Source organism: Bombus affinis, unplaced genomic scaffold, assembly GCF_024516045.1.
Source record: "Bombus affinis isolate iyBomAffi1 unplaced genomic scaffold, iyBomAffi1.2 ctg00000070.1, whole genome shotgun sequence".
In the NCBI taxonomy this organism is placed as follows: Eukaryota; Metazoa; Arthropoda; class Insecta; order Hymenoptera; family Apidae; genus Bombus; species Bombus affinis.
Window position 1 is genome coordinate 456,203 of NW_026108823.1, and position 21,221 is coordinate 477,423.

At 41.8% G+C, this 21,221-nt stretch overlaps 1 protein-coding gene across 31 annotated transcripts in view; it reads right to left on the reverse strand.

Moving 5' to 3' along the window:
* The window catches only part of LOC126927031 (G-patch domain and KOW motifs-containing protein-like), a 730,127-nt gene that overhangs the window by 160,262 nt on the left and 548,644 nt on the right, over nt 1-21,221 (reverse strand). For 2 of the 31 annotated variants that reach the window (XR_007715099.1, XR_007715100.1), the window contains exon 7: nt 16,009-17,284. The exons of the other annotated variants lie outside the window; for them this stretch is intronic. The gene's annotated coding sequence lies outside the window, so the exon portion shown is untranslated. The remainder of the gene's footprint in view (nt 1-16,008; nt 17,285-21,221) is intronic. 31 annotated transcript variants of the gene reach the window in all.

Consider the following 21,221-nt stretch of genomic DNA (forward strand, 5'->3'; position numbering starts at 1 on the left):
ATTAATAATATTTACAAAGAAAAAGTGAGCTGTTGGATATACAGGGTGGTTGGTAACTGGTAAAAAAAAGAAGTCGAAAATATACAAATTTTTCATTTGAGGCTTTGTTTTCGAGAAAATCGACTTTGAATTTTCGCTCGGTACGCGTGCACTTTATCACGTTTCGTTATAACGGATTTTATTGTAGATTGTGTTTCGATTGACGTTATGTTGATAAACCGTTCCAATATGTTGCAACGCGTTGCAGGCATACCGATCAAAAATTCAAAGTCGATTTTCTCGAAAATAAAGTCTCAAACGAAAAATTTTTATTCTATATTTTCGACTTCTTTTTTCGAGTAGAATCACCAATTTTCCGCCTGTACTATCAATTACCAACCAGCCTGTATGACAAAATTCTATTTTAAACACGAAACTCGCCACGAGTGGCTATTTTGTTTACGAAATTAAACGAATTTAATAAATGAAATGGCAAGGAAGGAACTACAAGTGACCGTCAAACTATTTTTATGCTTGAAAAGTAATTCGCAAAGTAATATAATATAATACTACCGATTTGTGTCTCTTTCAGAATTTTTTCTTAATCTCTTGTTTTTTTCCCTTCAAATTTATTATTTATTATTTATTCGGTGTCACGAAAACCGATTAAATATTAAATATCTTAAATATAGATTGAAATGAAAGCTTGTCAGTTCTCGTTCAATTGTCACTTCAAAGTTGTTAGTTCAAAGGTTCTCGTACATCATAAAGCAAGGGACCAAATCTTTAACTTATTACAAATTAAACCTTTTATTGTAATTACGAAAATTATGAAAGTCCCAAGCGAAACAAGTAGGGAACATGAACTGCTCAACGAACCAAAGAACGGCTCAGTGACAAAATTAATACAGTAAGGATCACAAATATTACAACATTACACTCTTACATCACATAATAGTTCTCTATACAAAAGATATATAGCGAATCGACTTTTCACAACGATAAGAATCAACAGAACCAATTAAGACCAGGCGAAACTCTCATAAGATAAGATATAGATAGATAAGAAATAAATTTAATAGTAAACACGTAGGTGAAACACTTGCTGAAATTTGCATCACTCGACACGAGCGAACCGTTCGGAAGGAAAACGCGTTCAGCCTCCAAGGCGGTGGAATTGGGATCACTTAATTAACTCCGTTTGAATCTATCTTGAATTAATTCTCGTTTAACGACCTGTGCGTATTCAACATCATAACATTTCCGACCATATCGTCCCCAGAAGATGAAACAGCACGATAAAACAGATGTGAATACCTATCACGAGCGAAACAGAAATGCGAAGATCCTTTGGAACGATAATAATAAAATTGCATGCATAGGAACCATGGATGGAACACAAGACAAAGGTGTAGATGGTATTATAAGCTTTGAAACGAGCGTATAGGACGAGAGAAATTGATCAAAAAATTGAGTTGAGCCCATTGAAGTTAGGAATAACATACTTTGATGTTTTGTTTAAAGGAGAGATATTGAGCTGTGAAAAAATTGTATAGGTTCTCTGAAGGTAAATAAGATTTTGTTGCTGAGTAAATAAACGAGATTTCAAGTTTCTCTTGAATATTGGAAATTTAAAGGTTTTGATGGTATTTTATCGTTATATTACTTCCAAATTTTAAAGGACCAAATCACATGGCTGATATTTTTAAAGTCTTTCTATACCTTTGAGGAAGTAAGATAAGGTTGATAGATAGTCGTTGTTGGTACTTAACCGAGTATGGTCATATAGTCGATTAAATGAAATTTCTATTCTTTCAGATATATATCGTCAAATATATATGTCGGATTAGGGTCAGGATTATGGAGAGGGGCGTTTGATGAATTCTCATTACAATTAGCCATTGCCGTGATACAATAAAGAGTTTACTAGCACAGGCTTATCAACAAGATTAGGCACTCGTAGCACTAGTGATAATGATCTTAGGTTCGAAACGAATCCGCGGTCACGGGATGATAAACGTATGTTCTCGCACAGTTCAAGTCTAACTCTTTGTTAACTAGATGTGAGGTATTCACTGGTTGTAAGGTGGTACTGTCACTCGTCGATGAGATCGTACGAAAGAAAGAATCTCCGTCTCGATGATGCCGTCCAGGAAAACTATAATGGGTGTGTCTAAGGACATGAGATCCCCGGATTCGTCAACGAAAGCTTTCGTTCCAAAGGTGAGGGAAATTAGCGCTGTTGCTAATTTGTCGATCTCCATATCGGCGTTTTGAAAGAGATGCTGGCCGCCCTTGAGGGGAGGTTGTTGACGGGGGGCATCGTGGAAGATAGGTTTCTCCTATCTTCCCATAGTTGCAACAAAGTCTATTTGAAGGACTTCGCTTGACTAAATCTTAAGATCTATAACGGGTCCTCACGTTAGCTAAACATACACTACAAAGGCATGCCGACATCCGGCGATCATCTTACCCGGAGGACAAAATCTGCGTGTGGCGGGCCGCGGGATAGAAACTATTGAAGTATTTACTGCCACGTGTCGCTACGACTATTTCTTTTAAGGAGAGGTATAGAGTTACTCTGTGCCTTTGTTAGATAAAACGTTCATCCCTTTGACCGCGGCTACGTTCGGCGATTGATTGTCGCCTCGAGCCCAAGCTCATGATCATAAATCTCGAATAATCGGAGCGGCATTTGTTTAATCTAAGTTACAACGTTACGGTATTCCCGCGAATCCAAGGAGGGGTTCCGGTGTTCTTTCATCTCCGACATATATTATATATCAATGTTAATTGTTATCTGTGTTGGCGTAGTGAATAAACACATTGATGTTCGGTGTTTCAATTATCAGAATTATAATCGATGTTAAATGTATAGAGTGTCAAAGAATTATTTGTTGTAGCTGTGGAAGATGGAGATCTGTTAGAGAAAATGGATCATGAAATTGATCTTGAGTATAATTTTCAGACAAAATTTTTTATTGCATCATAAAGTACTTATCACGAGAAACGAAAGTTTCAGGAAACCCCTGGATCGTAAATGATTCGTTCTTTTGAAAAAAGCTGTTTAAAATTTCTTATACTAATCCTTATACTAATTGTGTATACTAATTGTATTTAGTATATTATGTTATAAATAATGGTTAATATAAGTATCAAAACAAATAGACAACAATTAATTAGATAACATCGTAATCCAGAATGATAAGCGAACAAAACGCAGTACTCAGACAGCAAACCCAACAAATCACAGTCATGCTACAACTAATTACAAACGTGCTAAGCAAAGAATAAAAAACGGACACTCTACAAATAGCAGCCTGGAACTCAAACGGCCTACAACAACGGGTCCTCGAAATTAAAACATTCATATACAGTAACAATATAGACAAACTACTTGTCTCAGAAACACACTTCACTACAAAAAGCTACTTGAAAATACCATACTACACCATATATGATACCAAACACCCCTCAGGAAAAGCTCACGGAGGGACAGCAGTGATAGTCAGAAACGATATCAAACATTATCTACACAGCCAAGTTAACAAAGAATATTTACAAGGAACCACTGTTACAGTTCAAACTAGCAGCAACTACTTCCAGTTGTCAGCAGTGCCTCCGCGACACAAAATAACATCACAAATGTGGGAAGAATACTTCCAGGACCTAGGGGACAAGTACATCGCAGCGGGAGACTACAACTCAAAGCACACGCTATGGGGGTCAAGAAACATTATACCTCGAGGCACAACACTGGAAAAATACATTAGAAATAATAACCTCAATATATTATCCACAGGAACACCGACACATTGGCCGACTGACCTGAACAAAAAACCAGATCTTCTGGACTTTGCAGTTACAAGGGGACTAAACACAAATAAACTAAAAATAACACCCAACCTCGAGCTCAGCTCCGATCATACACCCATAATAATTGAATACAGAAACAAACCATTACACTATAGCAAACCAGAAACACTATGCAATAAAACCACCAAATGGCAAACTTTCAAAGAAATAATAGAACGCAAAATAAACTGCAACATCCCGTTGAAAACTCCGGAACACATAGAACAGGCAGTAGCAACATTGACAGCAACTGTTCAAGAAGCAGCAAGGACAACGACTACACCCGAATCAACCAGCAGACAAACAATAGCAATCCCGCAAGAAATACTCGACAAAATCAGAGAAAAAAGAAAAGCAAAAGCAAAATGGCAAAAATACAGAACTCAAGAAAACAAAAAACACTTAAACAAACTTGCAAAGGAAATAAAAAACAAAATAAAGGAGCACAACGATAACGAATTCGCAAAGTTCATAGGGACACTCTCCACACACGAGAACACCAACTATTCACTATGGAAAGCCACGAAATAAATAAGGAAGCAAATAATACCCGTCCCAGCAATCAGAAAAGCAGATAACACATGGGTAAGAAGCAACGAAGAACAAGCTGAAGAATTCTCCAACCACCTCTGCAACACATTCACACCACACATTATCAACAACAGCAACCTCAAAAGTCATACGGAGGAGGATCCACAAACCACTATTACCACAACCGACAAAGAATACACTATACCTAAAACATCAGCACAAGAAATTAGAAACATAATTGATAAAACAAAAAACAATAAAGCGCCAGGAATCGACCTAATTGTTACGCCGCGCAACACATCTGCACTCCATCCCGCGCGGCGTGACAGCCAACGGTCGACGTGCCGTCCTTCGAACCCTCTATAGGCCTAAGGACCCACCATAAAGTCGAAATTCTAACTGCATTGTTCGCACACATGGCTTAAGTCAATCTGTTTGCCAGAAAGGACTTTCTAATTCCAGAAGTGTTTTCAGCTGGTTTTTTAGAAGAGTCCTTGGGTTTATTACGTGCTCTTAAGAATTGCGGAGAAAGCAGGTAGTGGCCTAACGAAAAAAGCGGAGATCTCCCTAACGGAAAATCCGAGTCTCCCCATAAACGATGTCGCCTAGGACCCAAGTTAGTAGGAGGCTTCTTCCTCCTATCTTCCTTCCCAACATTGCTCATAACCAATCAGCATCGCGGATCATTGCCCTCACTTTCCTAACTGAAAATGTAAGCAACGAATCCGCGTTCTTCGTTCAAAGGGCACACCCATACCGAGCTTTCCTCCGCATTCACATTAGAATAAAACTTCAGAGTTTGATCGTCTCTCACAGTGCCTAGAGTTCCTGCATTTCTTATAACTCTCACCGTTCCTATCTCTCCTGAGTTTGATCGTCTCTCACGGTGCTTAGAGTTCCTATAATCCGTATAGCTCTCACCGTTCCTGCATCTCTCAGAGTTCCTTCATCATTTCTCACGGTGCCGAGAGTTCCTGCATTCCCTATAACTCTCACCGTTCCTATATCTCTCAGAGTTTCCTACAACTCTCAAGGTGCCTACACGGCCTAGAGTCTCCTAAGGCTCTCACATTATCCAGAACTCCGACAGTTCCTATAACTCTCAAGGGCTTAGAGCGCCTAAAGCTCTCCTTTTCTCATCCAAGACTAACCCTTCTCTCGTTATCTGTATCTTAATCAACGGCGTTACTACTTTGTGTGATTGTATAAAGTGTTGGAAATATACATTATTATAACTCAGTGACTACCAGTGTTATACCGCATCAACCACCCCGATTATCCTAACCGAAATACGAGGATCGAACTATTCGTGGTGTCGATTATTCTAATCGTAACGGGAATTTACGACTCCCGTTGACGCGTATTCTAACGATCGCGTCTCCCCGCGATAGCTCGAAAATACACTAATCAATGGTAAAATCTTGAAAAACCTTCCGCCAAAAGCAATAAGACTAATGACAATAATATTCAATGCAATTCTAAGAATTCAATGCTTCCCCAAACCATGGAAATTAGCACAGATCAAAATGTTACATAAATGAGGCAAAGACCCGCACCAAACTGCATCTTACAGACCAATATCACTGCTTCCAGTATTTTCCGAAATACTGGTAAAAATAATATATTGCCGGATAAAAACAATAATAGAGACAAAAAAACTAATACCGGATCACCAATTTGGTTTCAGAAACAAACACTCCACGATAGAGCAAATGCACAGGCTTATAAACGAAATAATAGTAGCACTAGAAAACAAGGAATACTGCACAGCCCTCTTTATAGACGTAGAGAAAGCATTCGATAAAATTAACCATGAAAGTCTACTACAAACAATTAGGAAACAATTCCCGGAGCAAATACACCAATTAATAAAATCTTACCTAAGCAGCAGAACCTTCGTAATAAAAATCAAGGACACACATTCTCAAGTTAAAGACATCAAGGCCGGGGTACCACAAAGAAGCGTCCTAGGCCCAATACTATACACATTATACACGGCGAACATACCAACAACTACCAACAGCACAGTATTGACATTCGCGGACGACACAGCTATACTAGTCAGGCATACTAACCCAGAAACGGCAGTCAAAATACTACAAGAACATGTCATAAAAATAGAAAATTGGCTACAAGAAAAACAAATAAAAGCAAACCCCAATAAATGCAACCATATTACATTCACACTACGAAAAAAGATACCACCAAACATTTTATTGAACGGCACGCATATAACGCAAACAAAGCATGTCAAATACCTAGGACTCCACTTAGATACACAACCCACATGGAAACTACACATCAAATCAATAGTAGAAAAAATACAGAAAACAAGGAGACAAATGCATTGGCTAACAAGCCGAAAATCCAAATTAAGCATAGAAAATAAATTAAAAATATATAAAACGATCATAGAACCAATCTGGACGTACGGAATACCATTATGGGGGACGGCAGCAATGAGCCATATAAACAAAATAGAGGTAATACAGGCTAAAATCCTCAGAACAATAGTAAACGGACCTTGGTACGTCAGAAACGAAGATATACGGAGGGACCTGGGAATCCCAACGGACAAGGAAGAAATTAGCAGATACTCCGAGAAATACAAATCAAGAATAGCAACACGCCCAAACCGGTTAGCTGCGGAAACATACAAAACCATAAACATGGACAGAAGACTAAAAACGAAGCACCCAGCAGACCTTATAAAGGACATAACCTAACAAACACGAGGATGGTACCACGCTGGGGGTAGCCACCAACATGCTAATTTAACTGTTAAAAAATTCCACCAAATGTCCAAATTGGACAAATTGTGAATTTCAATAAATAAATAAAAAAAAACATCGTAATAACATAATATAATATAATGGGGATCATCATGATGGCGGCAAGCAGAACGGACACGTGCACGTCGCTCCGTAGGCATAACCGAAATATCTGGGTAAATTAAAGAACTCGGGCGGAAAAGTGCACGAAAGTGAAGTTTCTAGTGCTCCGGAATGAGTGGGAATACAAGAAATAGGGGAGCTCGCTGGTATAAAAGCGAGAGAAACGATTGAAAGTGCTGTGTGTGAAAAGTGAGGTTAGGGGCAGAGCGGAGGCCATCTTGGGTCGCGAGACCGAAGCGCCACCGTGCGGGCTACCTGGGTAACCAAGGAGTGGTGGAGAGCGCCCCCGTGGAGGGCCAGTCTAAACTCCCCGCGTCGAACAGTGATAGTGACACTGCGAGTTTTAGTATCCGGTCATCACTCATACGACTGGCGACTTTACGACGACATCGGCAAGTTATTTAGGACACGAATCGCATACACGCGGAAGGATACAGTGGGAGCATACGACGACCGGTTACGTCGAAGGACATCCATTTCAAACATACATATATATATATATGTATATTAAAGATACAAATACAATATGGACAAGTACTATAAGGTAAGTAAACTTACGGCTCAGGGGGCAATGACGAGGACAGTATCGTCATCAAAATGAGCGAATGGAAGGCGATGACGGAAATCATCACAGAAGTCTTCCGCGAAATCCAATGCATAGGTAGCAGACTCTACCTCATGAGCAAAAAGGATACCGACATCAAGAAAAGGAGGGACGCTATCAGTAAAAAAGCGATCAAGCTCCACTCGATGTTGGACGAGATGAGGCTCAAGAGGAACGCTAGGACAGTCACGGCCACCAGGATGACCACCCCTCCGGGGAGGAGTGAGGAGAAGGAAGGAAAAAGGAAGGAGAGATCGCCCGTCGAGGGGAAGGGCGACACCAAGAGAAAGAGACCAACGACCGTGGAGGCCTCCTACGCAGGAGCCTGTGCCGGCAACAGCTCGGCAAAAGCGACTACGGACTGCACGAACAGCGATGTAAAGGATGACTGGATCCCTGTCCGCGGAAGGAAAGGAAAAAGAACGGACACCCCGACGGTGGTCAGTAAGGCGAACGCAGGAAGGGCGGCATTGGACAAGCCAAAGAGGCCGGAGGGACCGAAGAGGATACGTAACAGACCCGAAGCCATCCTCGTCAAAGTAGGGCAAGACAAGGAGTGGATCCAGGTCTACAAAGACTTGACGGGGGCAAGGGAGACCCTAAAAGAGAGCTGTGGAATTAGGAGGACCAGAACAGGTGACATTCTGATCGAGCTGAAAGCAGGTAGCAACGCCAAAAAGACCGCGGTGGATATGAACACGGCGCTAAGAGGCAAGGTGAGAGCGCTACCAATGCGCGACAAGACCTCCGTAGAGATCAGGGATATAGACCCGCTCGTAGGCAAGGAAGAACTAGTCAGGGAGATAGGAATGCAACTGGGCATAAGCGACATCACTGAGGTCGAAGTAAAGACCCTAAAAATGGCGCCGTGGGGCACCCAATCGGCAATAGTGACGATGCCGAAAGCCTATCTGGCCAAAGAGGGGGCGAGCCGGAAGATCAGAACCGGCTTGACGATAGCCTCGATAAAGGCACTACCCAATGTGGTAAAGTGCTACAGATGTCACATGTTCGGTCATATCGCGAACAAATGCACGGCGATAAGCCCTGGAAAGGAGATTTGCAGGAAGTGCGGAGCCAAAGACCACACGATAGCTGCCTGCGCCAACGCACCCTGCTGCTCCATCTGCAGCAAGGAGAAAGGAGTGAAATTTGACCACGTAACCGGATCCCTGGCTTGTCCAGAATATAGAAGCCGCTTGAAAGCGAATAAATGAGGATACTGCAGATAAACCTCAACAGATGCAAGCTGGCACAGGACATGATGCACCAATGCGCGATCGAACTTAGGCCGGATATAATAATAATTTCCGAGCCGAACAGGCAGCTACCGCACTGGTTTAATGACACCAAAGGAGACGCCTCGATATGGGTCACACTCCTCAATGGCAAACTGCCTGATAAAACAACAGAGGTCAAGAGCGACGGGATAGTGGGCGTTCGCGTCGGCGACGACTTCTGCTTCAGCGGATACTGTTCGCCCAACATAAATAAGCTAGCATATTCCGAATACATAGACACGCTGTCGACTATGACGAAGAGCGCTGCTAGAGGACACGACAAGGTCGTCGTGGCCGGAGACTTCAACGCAAAGTCAACCTGTTGGGGAGGATCGACCACAGACAAGAGAGGGAGAGTCTTAATGGAGGCACTAAGCGGCCACCGGGTGTTTCCATTGAGGCTCATGGAAAAGTACACCTTCTTCATGAACGGGAAGACGAGCTTCCCCGACATAATAAGCGTATCCAATAAGGTCAGCGAGATACACGCCGGAAGCGCGGTCTTGGACAAATACTCGGCCTCGGACCATCTGTACGTGCTCCACAGGTTTAAGGCGAGGAAGACCCGAACCGTATCGAAGTTCTACAGGTACGTGACCAAGGACATGTCGCCGGAGGAGTTCCTGAGCAGATTCGACGACACACTGAAGAAGGAGGACCTCAACGCGGCTATCGGAGAGGATGGGGCCGAGCCCTTGCAAAAGAGCATCGAAGGTACGTGCGAAGGGATGCTAAGGAAGTCGAACTGTGCGGAGAGCCGCAAGTACGCGAACTACTGGTGGAACCCGATGATCGCGGAACTGAGAGCGCAGGCGCACAAAGCGCTCAGGAAGGTGACGAGAGAAAGGAAGAAGAATGCCGGCAACACCGAGCCCCTCGTCAACGCCTACAAGGAGATCCGAAGGCAATTAAAAAAGGAGATCGCCCGCAGCAAAAAAACAGCCTGGGCAGAATACTGCAAGATACTGGAGAGCGACCCTTGGGGCAAACACTATCGCACGGTCATGAAGAAATGTAAAAGCAAGGGACCAACCAACGACATGCCGATTGACATGGTGACGGCAGTCCTACAGAGGCTATTCACCTTAGGACACGGACCCCCCCATTATGAGGGCCGCGAAGAGGCAGAGACCGAAGAAGAAGGAGATATTAGCCTCAGCGTCGCCATCGACGAAGGCGATGTCGTCGATGCCGCCGGAAGAATGAACACCAAGAAGGCTGCAGGAGTCGATGGCGTGCCGGGCGAGATCGCGAAGCTGGTAGCGAGTCGCAGGAGCGAGCTCGTGACAAGGGCGTTCAACGGCATCACTGAATCAGGAAGGATCCCAGTCTGCTGGAAGACGGCCAGAGTAATACTGCTAAGGAAACCGGGTAAGGATCCCAGTCTCCCTAACGCGTACCGGCCGATAAGCATACTCCCAACCATGAGCAAGATCTGGGAAAAATGCTTTAAGAAGATCATCGAGAGATGCATTGGAATGGACCCGTTCCATCGGAGGCAATATGGCTTCAGAAAGAAGAGGAGTACGGTAGACGCCATCACGCAGGTGATGAAGTTTGCCAACATCTGCAAACAGAAGAAGATAGTATGCGTGATGATCACCCTAGATATTAGCAATGCCTTCAATTCGCTCAGCTGGAAGAGCATATACGAGGAATTTGACAAGAGGAAGCTGCCATGGAAGGTCAAAAGCCTAATCGGCAGTTACCTATCCGGAAGGAGGATCATCGTGAGCAACCAGCACGGCACGGTGGAGCACGAGGTGGCGGCGGGAGTCCCGCAGGGATCCATCCTCGGACCATTCCTGTGGAACTTGGTATACGACCGGTTGCTCGAGAGACTCGACAACATGCCAATGGTCAGAGCAACCGCCTTCGCGGATGATCTGGCCATCACATGCTCCGTCGGGAGGAACGAAGAGGCCTCCGCCAAGGTCAACACGATGCTAAGGATCGCCAACGATTGGTGCACGAGTGTCGGGCTCACCCTGGCGAGAGAAAAGACGGAGGTCATGTTCATCACAAGCTTGCGAGTGCCGAGAGTGGTGAAACTCAGGTTGGGTTCCTCGGACATCGAAACGGTCGATCGCATCAGGTATCTCGGAGTCGTCATTGACTCCAGTCGGAGGTTCGGTGCGCATATCGAGATGGTGTGTAACAGAGCCGACAAGTTAATAGAAGCCCTTAGGGGAATTCTACCCAACATCAACGGGCCGCCCAACTTGGCTCGTAGGCTCTACTACAATGTGTGGGAGTCCATCGTAACTTACGGAGCACCGGTGTGGGCTAGAGCAGCGAATACCGATAAGAACAGGAAAAAGCTGAAACGAGCACAACGAACGGCCCTGTGCATAACAACGACGGCATACCGTACCGTCTCCCACGCGGCACTTTGCGTGTTGACCGGGAATCTCCCGATTTACATAAAGATAAAGATGCTCGGAGAGACCTACGAGAGGAACAAGATCCATGGGTCCAGGATTGGCACGGATGACGGCTGCAAGCTGAAGGAGGAACTGGAGGCGATTCGCAAGAAGGCCCAAGAGGCCTGGCAGAAGGAGTGGAACAACTACAAAAAAGAAAATATCACAAAGAAGGTAATACCGAGTGCGCTGCTGTTTACCAAAAAGAAGATGGACATCGATCACCACACCATGCAGCTGCTAACCGGGCATGGGAGCTTCGGTGTCTATAGGAAAAGGATTGGCAGGGACAGCGACAGCAACTGTCTCGACTGTGGAGACCCGAACGACGATGCAGAGCACGCTCTCTTCGCGTGCCCGAAGTGGACGGACAGAAGGATCGAGCTGGAGAACGCTCTGGGCGGGAAGATAGACGTGGGCAATCTGATCGCCACGGTGACCGCCAAGGACGAGAGCTGGACTAAATTCAGGCAATTCTGCAAGACCGTCATGTTTCACAGGAGGGTGACAGCGAGGGCCTGGGAAGAGGCAAGGAGGAGAACGAGCGAAACAACAACTACGCGGAGCAATGAGGGCAAGAACATGAAGCAACGAAAAACCGCAGAAGGAGACCAGCCCAGTATTCTGAACTGGCTGAGAGGACGACATGAGCAGTAACTGCCCGAAGAAGTAGATACTACGGGGCACGAAAGGACAACCCTGATGACTGCCGACAGGTTTTACCGGGGTTGTCTGCCCCCCAAGCGGAGGAAGAAGAAGGAGGGGTTTTTAGTGGGTATGGCAACGACATCCGACCGACTCCCACATAACCCAGTGATGCGGGTCACTGGGCATGCGTAATAGCATTTTCCCCTCCCCACGCAAAAAAAAAAAAAATATAATATAATGGGTGTAATCATATACAGTAAAACTTAGAAAATGTGCTCTGCATGAATTCAGTGAAAATTATCCTTTGTTCCGTGGTATATATAGGCACAAACGAATGGTAGACCGCAGCATAATAGTTTCCAACCATCCACAATTGTTCTAATTCCTCACTCGACGTCTTTCATGTTCATCCATGTAGGAAAAAGTATGTTATCGTTTAATAATAAGCTTTTAAGCGTTTAATAACATCTCGTCGAGTAAAAATTCCACACGAAGCAGTGAGAAAAATAATATTTGAAGAAGATCTATGTTCTCAGCTTCGTCGTGTGCAAGAACTTTGTAGGATAGATTGTATCATGCGATGAAAATGTTATACTTGTAAGTTAAGAAAATTGGAACGAAAATTCACGTTGTCTCAAAGATATCTTGTTTTTGGATAGAAATAGTTACTTTACTAACAACATTCTCCATATTAAGGATATCAACATCTTAGATTTAATCAAAGCCGCTGGAATACGCCAGATATTTCATATCTGACTTAAACATGTACAGTGACGAGCGAAAAAAGTAAACACATAAATGTAAAAGACTAATTTCTCAAGTGATCGGTAAAGATTAGGTAACAGTAACTACAAGTTATTATTAACGAAATGTAATAGTTAATTTTCATTAACATTAATAATGTACAAAACATTTTACAAAAATGGACATCTCAAACCATGATTACAGTTTTGCACATTAATTATACTCGTCGAATCAAGGTTTCAACATAGATATTTCGTCCACTAGTACTACTTCACGTTTATTACATCCAATAGAATTAACTACTATTTAGGTAAATTATTTTGTGGTATGGTCAAATAATGCTCTTTTCTCATTATACCTTCGACATTCGCTTTCTACATAAAATCAACGGGCTGTGTTTACACTTTTGCTTGTCACGGCGTATCAAGGAAGATTGAAATATAAAGTAATTCGCACAAAAAAGTAGATATTAGTATTGATGTTATTGTATTCCATATTTGACCTTAAAATATGAATAAAATCAGTCTAAGTATTAATGAAATTTCAAACATTTTTTCTAAAACAACGGAACTTTACTTTCTAATGAGCACTATATGATGCAATAGAAAAACAATTTGACACTGAAAATTGTGGTCAAGATCAATTTTGCGCTACACTTATTTAACCAATTTTCATCAAATCGAAGGTGTAGAATGGCTTGAAAAAAATACCGCGATAAATACTTTTTTGACACTTTGTACAAAGGTGTATATCAATGTGTATATCGATACACATACTCTGTATGTGCATATCCGTGGTATATATATCCGTTTTTCGAAGCAAAATGTCATCTACCTGTTCAAAAGAGCAAAGCAAAAACACTACATAGAGGGTTTGTTACTGTTAACACTCTCTATTTCCGTGCGTAAAGTATCCAACCAGATATCCAGGAACAGCTTTCAGGGAACGAGATTGAATGTTGATTGAACATAACCTATTTGATCGAATATATTTAATATCGCAATGTTACGTATAACAATATACGTATGGAATTTTAAATGTCATGAGGGTTGCAGCGGACTCAATTTTAATTACAATTTTAATTACATTAAACATTTTGCTCATTGATGACCTTACCTTAATTTTTTTCTCCTTCCTCACTTTCTTCTCCTATGCGAGTGACACAGCAAGATTGATAGTAACAAGCGATTTCATTAAAACACAATCTCCTTTTCCATTTGATGAACACGATACGAGACGAGGGAATGATTTATGAACATGATACGAGACGAGGGAATGGTTTAGGAACACGACTTTCGAGCGGTTTCAACAACTATTAAGTTTCATTTATAGCAACACAGTTCGCTGGTGAGTGTCGAGGCGTGCAGACGTGTGTCCAGTGCCCTGCAAAGTCCACAAAACAGCACGTGACCATCCAGTTGCTGCTGAGTGCCCAGACGTGCAGACGTGTGTCCAGTGCCCTGTGAAGTTCACAAAACTCCACCTGACGCCCATCTGTCGAAAGCGAATCCAACTAACCTAGCCAGGGGTTAACAGCCTCTCGACTAGTTCTTTCACACTGAATTAACTAGCTCGATGATGGCTCTATCATTCCCAACAGGCTCTCCGGAGCTAAATTATAACACCGCCATTTTGCCTCCCCCGTGGCAAGGGGGCAACACATCTATCCTGGTAAACGACCATCACACGAAAAAACGAAAGCTCGAACCAACCAAGACAAATGTGAAGAAGAGTCAAACTAAACCACCAGCCAGCCAGGTGACCACCTTCAATAGATTCTCAATACTGGAGTCCACGGAAGACTCCATGATTACAACCGAAAAGGTAAATAATCTCCATACTCAAAGAATTCCCCCTCCCCCACCAATATTCATTGACGACGTAATCGACATACAGTCAATGATAAGGACTATCGAAAAAGACATCAGCAAAGAGGACTACAAGTTAAAGATTAACAACAACCACGTGAAAATTCTGCCGACCCACCCAGATGCCTATAGAAAGTTAACCAAGCTATTAAAAACGTTAAACGCTAAATTCCACACATATCAGCTCAAACAAGAAAGACCATTTCGAGTGGTGCTACGCAACATCCACCACTCAGTCGATCTAGACGAACTAAAGTGCGTACTGTTAAATCACGGCCACGAAGTAACTAACATCAGCAACATTAGGCATAGAATCACAAAAAACCCACTATCCTTATTTTTCATAGACTTAAAACAAAAAACAAACAATAAAGAAATCTACAACATCAATCGGCTGATGAACTCCATAGTTAAGTTCGAGCCACCTCTTGTAAAGAAAAAAAAAATACAATGCAAAAGGTGCCAAAGGTACGGCCACACGCAGAAATACTGCAATCATAACTTCCGATGCGTAAAATGTGCAGGTAATCATCCCACTGACCAATGCACTAAATCCCCGGAAACCCCCGCCAAGTGTATCCATTGTCAAGGAGAGCATTCTGCGAACTACAAAGGATGCTCAGCCTACAAAACACTACATAATATAAAGTATCCAAAACTGAGACCCAAGGACATAACCATACAAGAACCTAAACCCCAAAAACTCACCTCACCAACAGTATCCTGTGCGCAGGCAACGCAAGGAAACGTAAACAACTCGAAAACACACAGTGTACACACAGAAAGTAGAATTCCCACTCCACAAAACACAGACAACTTCGCCAGACTCGAAAAACTTATCGAGAAGCAAACAAAGCAAATTAACAACTTGCTGTCACTACTCACACTCTTCATGGACAAATTAATACGCACAGAAGCAAAATAAAACCAATGCGAATAGCTCTGTGGAACGCCAACGGTCTAGCTCAGCACAAATTTGAACTAGAACTATTCTTAAAACAACAGCAAATCGATGTGATGCACATATCCGAAACCCACTTCACCGACAAAAACTACTTCAAAATACACGGCTACAACTTCTACCACACACAACACCCCAGCGGAAAGGCACCCGGGGGCACCGGAATCATAGTCAAATCAAACATTAAGCACTACGAACTTTCACCATTCCAGAAAGACTACCACCAAGCAACAAACGTAGCAATAGAAGACTGTCATGGTACAATCACCACTTCAGCTGTATACTGGCCTCCCAGACACTCCATCGCCAAAGAAGACTTTGACGACTTCCTGGACAGCCTGGGCAATAGATTCATAGCTGGAGGAGACTACAACGCCAAACACACCCAATGGGGCAGCAGACTGGTTACAGTAAGAGGCAAAAACCTCCTCAACAGCATAATAACCAACAAGCTCAACTACCTTACCACATACGAACCCACACACTGGCCCACCGACACAAACAAAATACCCGATCTCCTTGATTTCCTCATAACTAAAAATATCTCGTCAAGACACGTCCAAATCAATTCCTCGGCTGATCTCTCCTCTGATCATTCCCCCGTGATAGTAACAGTCAGTTCAACTATCATCGAGAATACACGTAATGGCTCCATACATAACCAACACACCAACTGGCAGCTCTTTAGAGAAGTCTTTACACACACAACTTCAGCCTCAACTTCACTAAAAACCAATGAAGAAATCGAAGCAGCCACGAAATACCAAAACACGAGCATAATAAACGCTATCCACTTCTCCACACCGGCAAAAACGTCCATCAGCAATCACGAATACCCCCAGTACATATTAAAAAAAATAGCAGAAAAACGTAGACTAAGAAGCATATGGCAGACCCATAGAACACCGGAGGACAAACGCAAACTAAACAACGCAACTAGAAAACTATCCTAAACTATAAAAAACTACAATAATGACCGTTTTCACAAATATCTCGCCAGCTTGTCCCCTACAGCCGACTCCAACTACTCACTATGGAAGGCCACCAGGAAACTCACGCGCCTCCCACAAATAATACCTCCAATCCGCCGTCCGCAGGGTGGATGGGCGCGTAGCCCTATAGAAAAAGCCAACCTATTTGCCAAACACTTAACTGAAGTATTCCAACTCCATTCCTCCATAGCTGCAGCGGACGTTACCGAATATCTGCACACTCCCTTCCAAATGTCTCCTCCTATTGAACCCTTCACTTCTTTAGAGATCATAGAAGCAATCAGTCGCCTAAACCCCAAGAAAGCAGCAAGTCACGACCTAATAGGAAATAAAGCAATCAAGGAACTTCCGATAAAAGGGATTGCACTCATCGCATCAATCTTTAACGCTATCCTCCGCCTTCAACACTTTCCCAAGGCTTGGAAAATCTCACTGATCACCCTCATCCCTAAACCCGGTAAACCAATATATGAAACCAGCTCCTATCGCCCAATCAGTCTTTTACCTACCCTGTCTAAACTATTCGAGAGGATGCTCACGAATCGTCTCCTTCCACTCCTAGAAGAATTGAAAACGCTCCCAGACCACCAATTCGGCTTCCGAAAACAACACTCAACAGTAGAGCAAATCCACCGCATAACCCACATGATCAGCCAAACCCTTGAAAAGAAAAAATACTGCTCAGCGGTATTCCTAGACATCCAACAGGCATTCGACAAAGTATGGCACGAAGGGCTACTCTACAAGCTCAAGAAGATCCTACCCCATCCATACTACTCCATCTTAAAATCCTACCTAACCAACAGACAATTCATAGTTAAATGCCCAGGCGCCTCTTCCGCAACATTCCCAATAGAATCGGGCATACCCCAAGGTAGTATCCTCGGACCCCTACTGTTCTCCATCTACATTGCCGACTTACCTATATCAAACGAGGTAACAATAGCAACATTTGCCGACGACACTGCACTATTAGCTACCCACGCAGACCCGGCAATTGCCTCATCCACTCTCCGGCGAAGTCTCGACTCCATGGAAAAGTGGTTCCAAAAATGAGGCTTCAAAATAAACGAAAAAAATCCTCTCATGTAACCTTCACGCTCCGAGAACAAACCTGCCCCCAGGTCACCATTAACAACACAACAATCCCAAGCAAGGACTCCGTAAGATACCTGGCCATGACCCTGGACAGGAGGCTAGCTTGGAAAAAACATATCTCAGAAAAAACAAAGCAACTAAAGGAAAAACTAAGAAAATTCTATTGGCTCACGGGCCGACGCTCCAAGCTAAACATACAGAACAAAATAACCCTCTACAAGGCCGTAATAAAACCTGTCTGGACCTACGGAATCCAACTATGGGGAACAGCAAGTAATTCCAACATTGAAATACTCCAACGCTTCCAATCGAAAACGCTAAGATCCCTATTAAATGCACCCTGGTATGTTACCAACGAAACAATCCACCGTGATCTCAAGATACCTACAGTCAAAGATGAAATACACAAGTCCAGAAGCAGATATAACGCAAGAGTCAACAACCACCACCACCCACTAGTCATCCAACTACTGGACACGACGGACCAGATCCGCAGACTAAAAAGAAAATACCCTCTAGATTAAATCCTTAGTTTCTACTAGAACCAACAATAAAAGCTATTATAATCCATGTCATTGTCATATCCACCAACATGCTAATTTAACTGTTAAAAATTTCCACCAAATGTCAAAATTGGACAAATTGTGAATTTCAATAAATAAATAAAAAAATAAAAAAAAAACTATTATTTCGTTTATAAGCCTGTGCATTTGCTCTATCGTGGAGTGTTTGTTTCTGTAACCAAATTGGTGATCCGGTATTAGATTTTTTGTCTCTATTATTGTTTTTATCCGGCCATATATTATTTCTTCCAGTATTTTGGAAAATACTGGAAGCAGTGATATTGGTCTGTAAGATGCAGTTTGGTGTGGGTCTTTGCCTGGTTTATGTAACATTTTGATCTGTGCTAATTTCCATGGTTTGGGGAAGTATTGAATTCTTAGAATTTCATTGAATATTATTGTCATTAGTCTTATTGCTTTTGGCGGAAGGTTTTTCAAGATTTTACCATTGATCAGGTCGATTCCTGGTGCTTTGTTGTTTTTTGTTTTATCAATTATTGAAAATATATAGAATGGATGCGGAAATACAAATAATTCCCTTTATTTAGCACACAACTGTTATACATATATCTTATACTCTTAAGACCTCAAAATCCTACTCGCACGCACGCTTGTTGTCAACCGACTCTTCCAGATACTTCTAACGACTGGCTCTTGTCTTTTGTCTCAACCAAGACCCGGACGTCCTCTGACGCTTACACACACATTCACATGTACAGTGTAAATGTATCATATTCCCAACACGCCTCCTTACATTTATACTGTACACTTAATCGTATTTACATGCTTTGACGAATTACGTAACAGAAACTTTAACACTTATTTATTTACATTTCTCTTAGTTTACATTCATCCATGACCTAAACCTTTCGAATTTCTCTCTACACAGTGCCTTCGTAAAAATATCCGCAGTATTTTCGTCTGTACTTACTTTAAGTATGTTTATCTTGTTCTCCTTTAAGCACTCGTGAACGTAGTGGTAATGAACTTCAATGTGTTTAGAATTTTTTGTAAAATTTCCGTGCTTTGCTATACTTATCACTCCAGAGTTATCCTCATAAATTTTTACAGGGTTATCGTCTAGATCTACATTGAAGATTTTCATAATTTCCCTAATAGACATTAATTCACTCACGGCTTCCGATAAAGCTACATACTCTGCATACGTCGAGGCTTTTGTCACACACCTTTGTTTTTTAGACTTCCAACCAATTACATTTCCATACAATCTAATTACATATCCAGAAATCGATTTCCTATCTAAATGATCTCCTGCCCAATCAGCGTCCACATAACAATCTATCGTTTCACATTTTTCATTCCTTTTATAATCTAATCTTAAATCTCTAGTCCGGTACAAATATTTCAATATTCGCAAAGCATATTTAAAATGTGTCTCATTACAACAATCTTGAAATCTACTCAAATAATTCACACTATAACTTATATCGGGTCTGGTATTTACACTAATATACAACAATGCGCCAATTAAATTTTTGTATCCAATATCCTCTCTATTTATCTCAGCTTTTTCAATTTTTAAGTTGGTCTCCATAGGTGTCCAGTACAATTTGCTATTTTGTAACTTATATTTGTTTGCTAATGATTCAATGTATTTCTTTTGGCTTAATCTCATTTCATTTTTGAAATAATCATACTCTATATTTATTCCAAGATATTCTTTGACTTCACCTAAATCTTTCATTTCAAATCTATTAGTTAATAGCTTCTTTACATTTTGTATCTTCCTTTTGTTTTTACTACAAATTAGCAAATCGTCTACATATATTAACAAATAAGCAACATTTTCTCCCTTTCCATGTGTATATAGGCACAACTCTATGTTATTCTTTTTAAAACCTAATCTCGTCACATACTTATCAAAACACTCATACCAGTCCCTTGGACTTTCTTTTAACCCATACAGCGCTTTCGATAGTTTACAAACTCTATTCGTTCCGTCCGCATATCCCTTTGGTTGATTTACATATACCTCCGAGGTTACTTCACCATTTAAAAAGGCAGTTTCTACATCCATTTGCTCAATAATTAATCCATTTTGACAACAATATGATAGCAATATCTTAAAGGTCTGATTACTCGCTACTGGGGAGTATATGTCATCAGCTACGTTTCTTTGTTGGAATCCTCTTACCACTAATCTAGCCTTATACCTGTCATCTGATTTTCTCGTGTAAACCCATTTTACATCTAATTGCCTTTTACCCTTTCTACCAATTTCCAAGTTTTATTCTTACAAAGACATTCTATTTCCTTATCCATAGCTTGTTTCCAATCTTCACTATCTTCGCAACAAATCGCCTCCTCAAATGTACAAGGGATATCTACTCTACAATAATTTGCATGGATTTCACTAATGTTTTCTTTTTCTGGATATCTTACTGGAGTTCTCTTATTACGTGTAGATCTTCTAGGGATGTTTAAGCTTTCAAGACTGTTATCATTTTCATCTTCCCTACTTTCTAACTCTTCCTTATTCATGTTTACCAATAAATCATTATCCTCAATGTCATCGTTATCTTTATCGAATGAATTTTCAACAAAGCCGATACATTTTGTGTTTGTTCCTATGACCTCTACATGTCTCGCTATTGTTATTTTCCCACTTAATAAGACTCTGTAACCTACTTCACTATATCCTAACAAAATTCCCATATCTGCCTTCTTATCCCATTTAGAAACTCTTTTTTGTTCTGGTCTTCTTACAAAAACTTTACTTCCATATAGATGTAGATTTTCAACACTTGGTTTTCTCCCGAA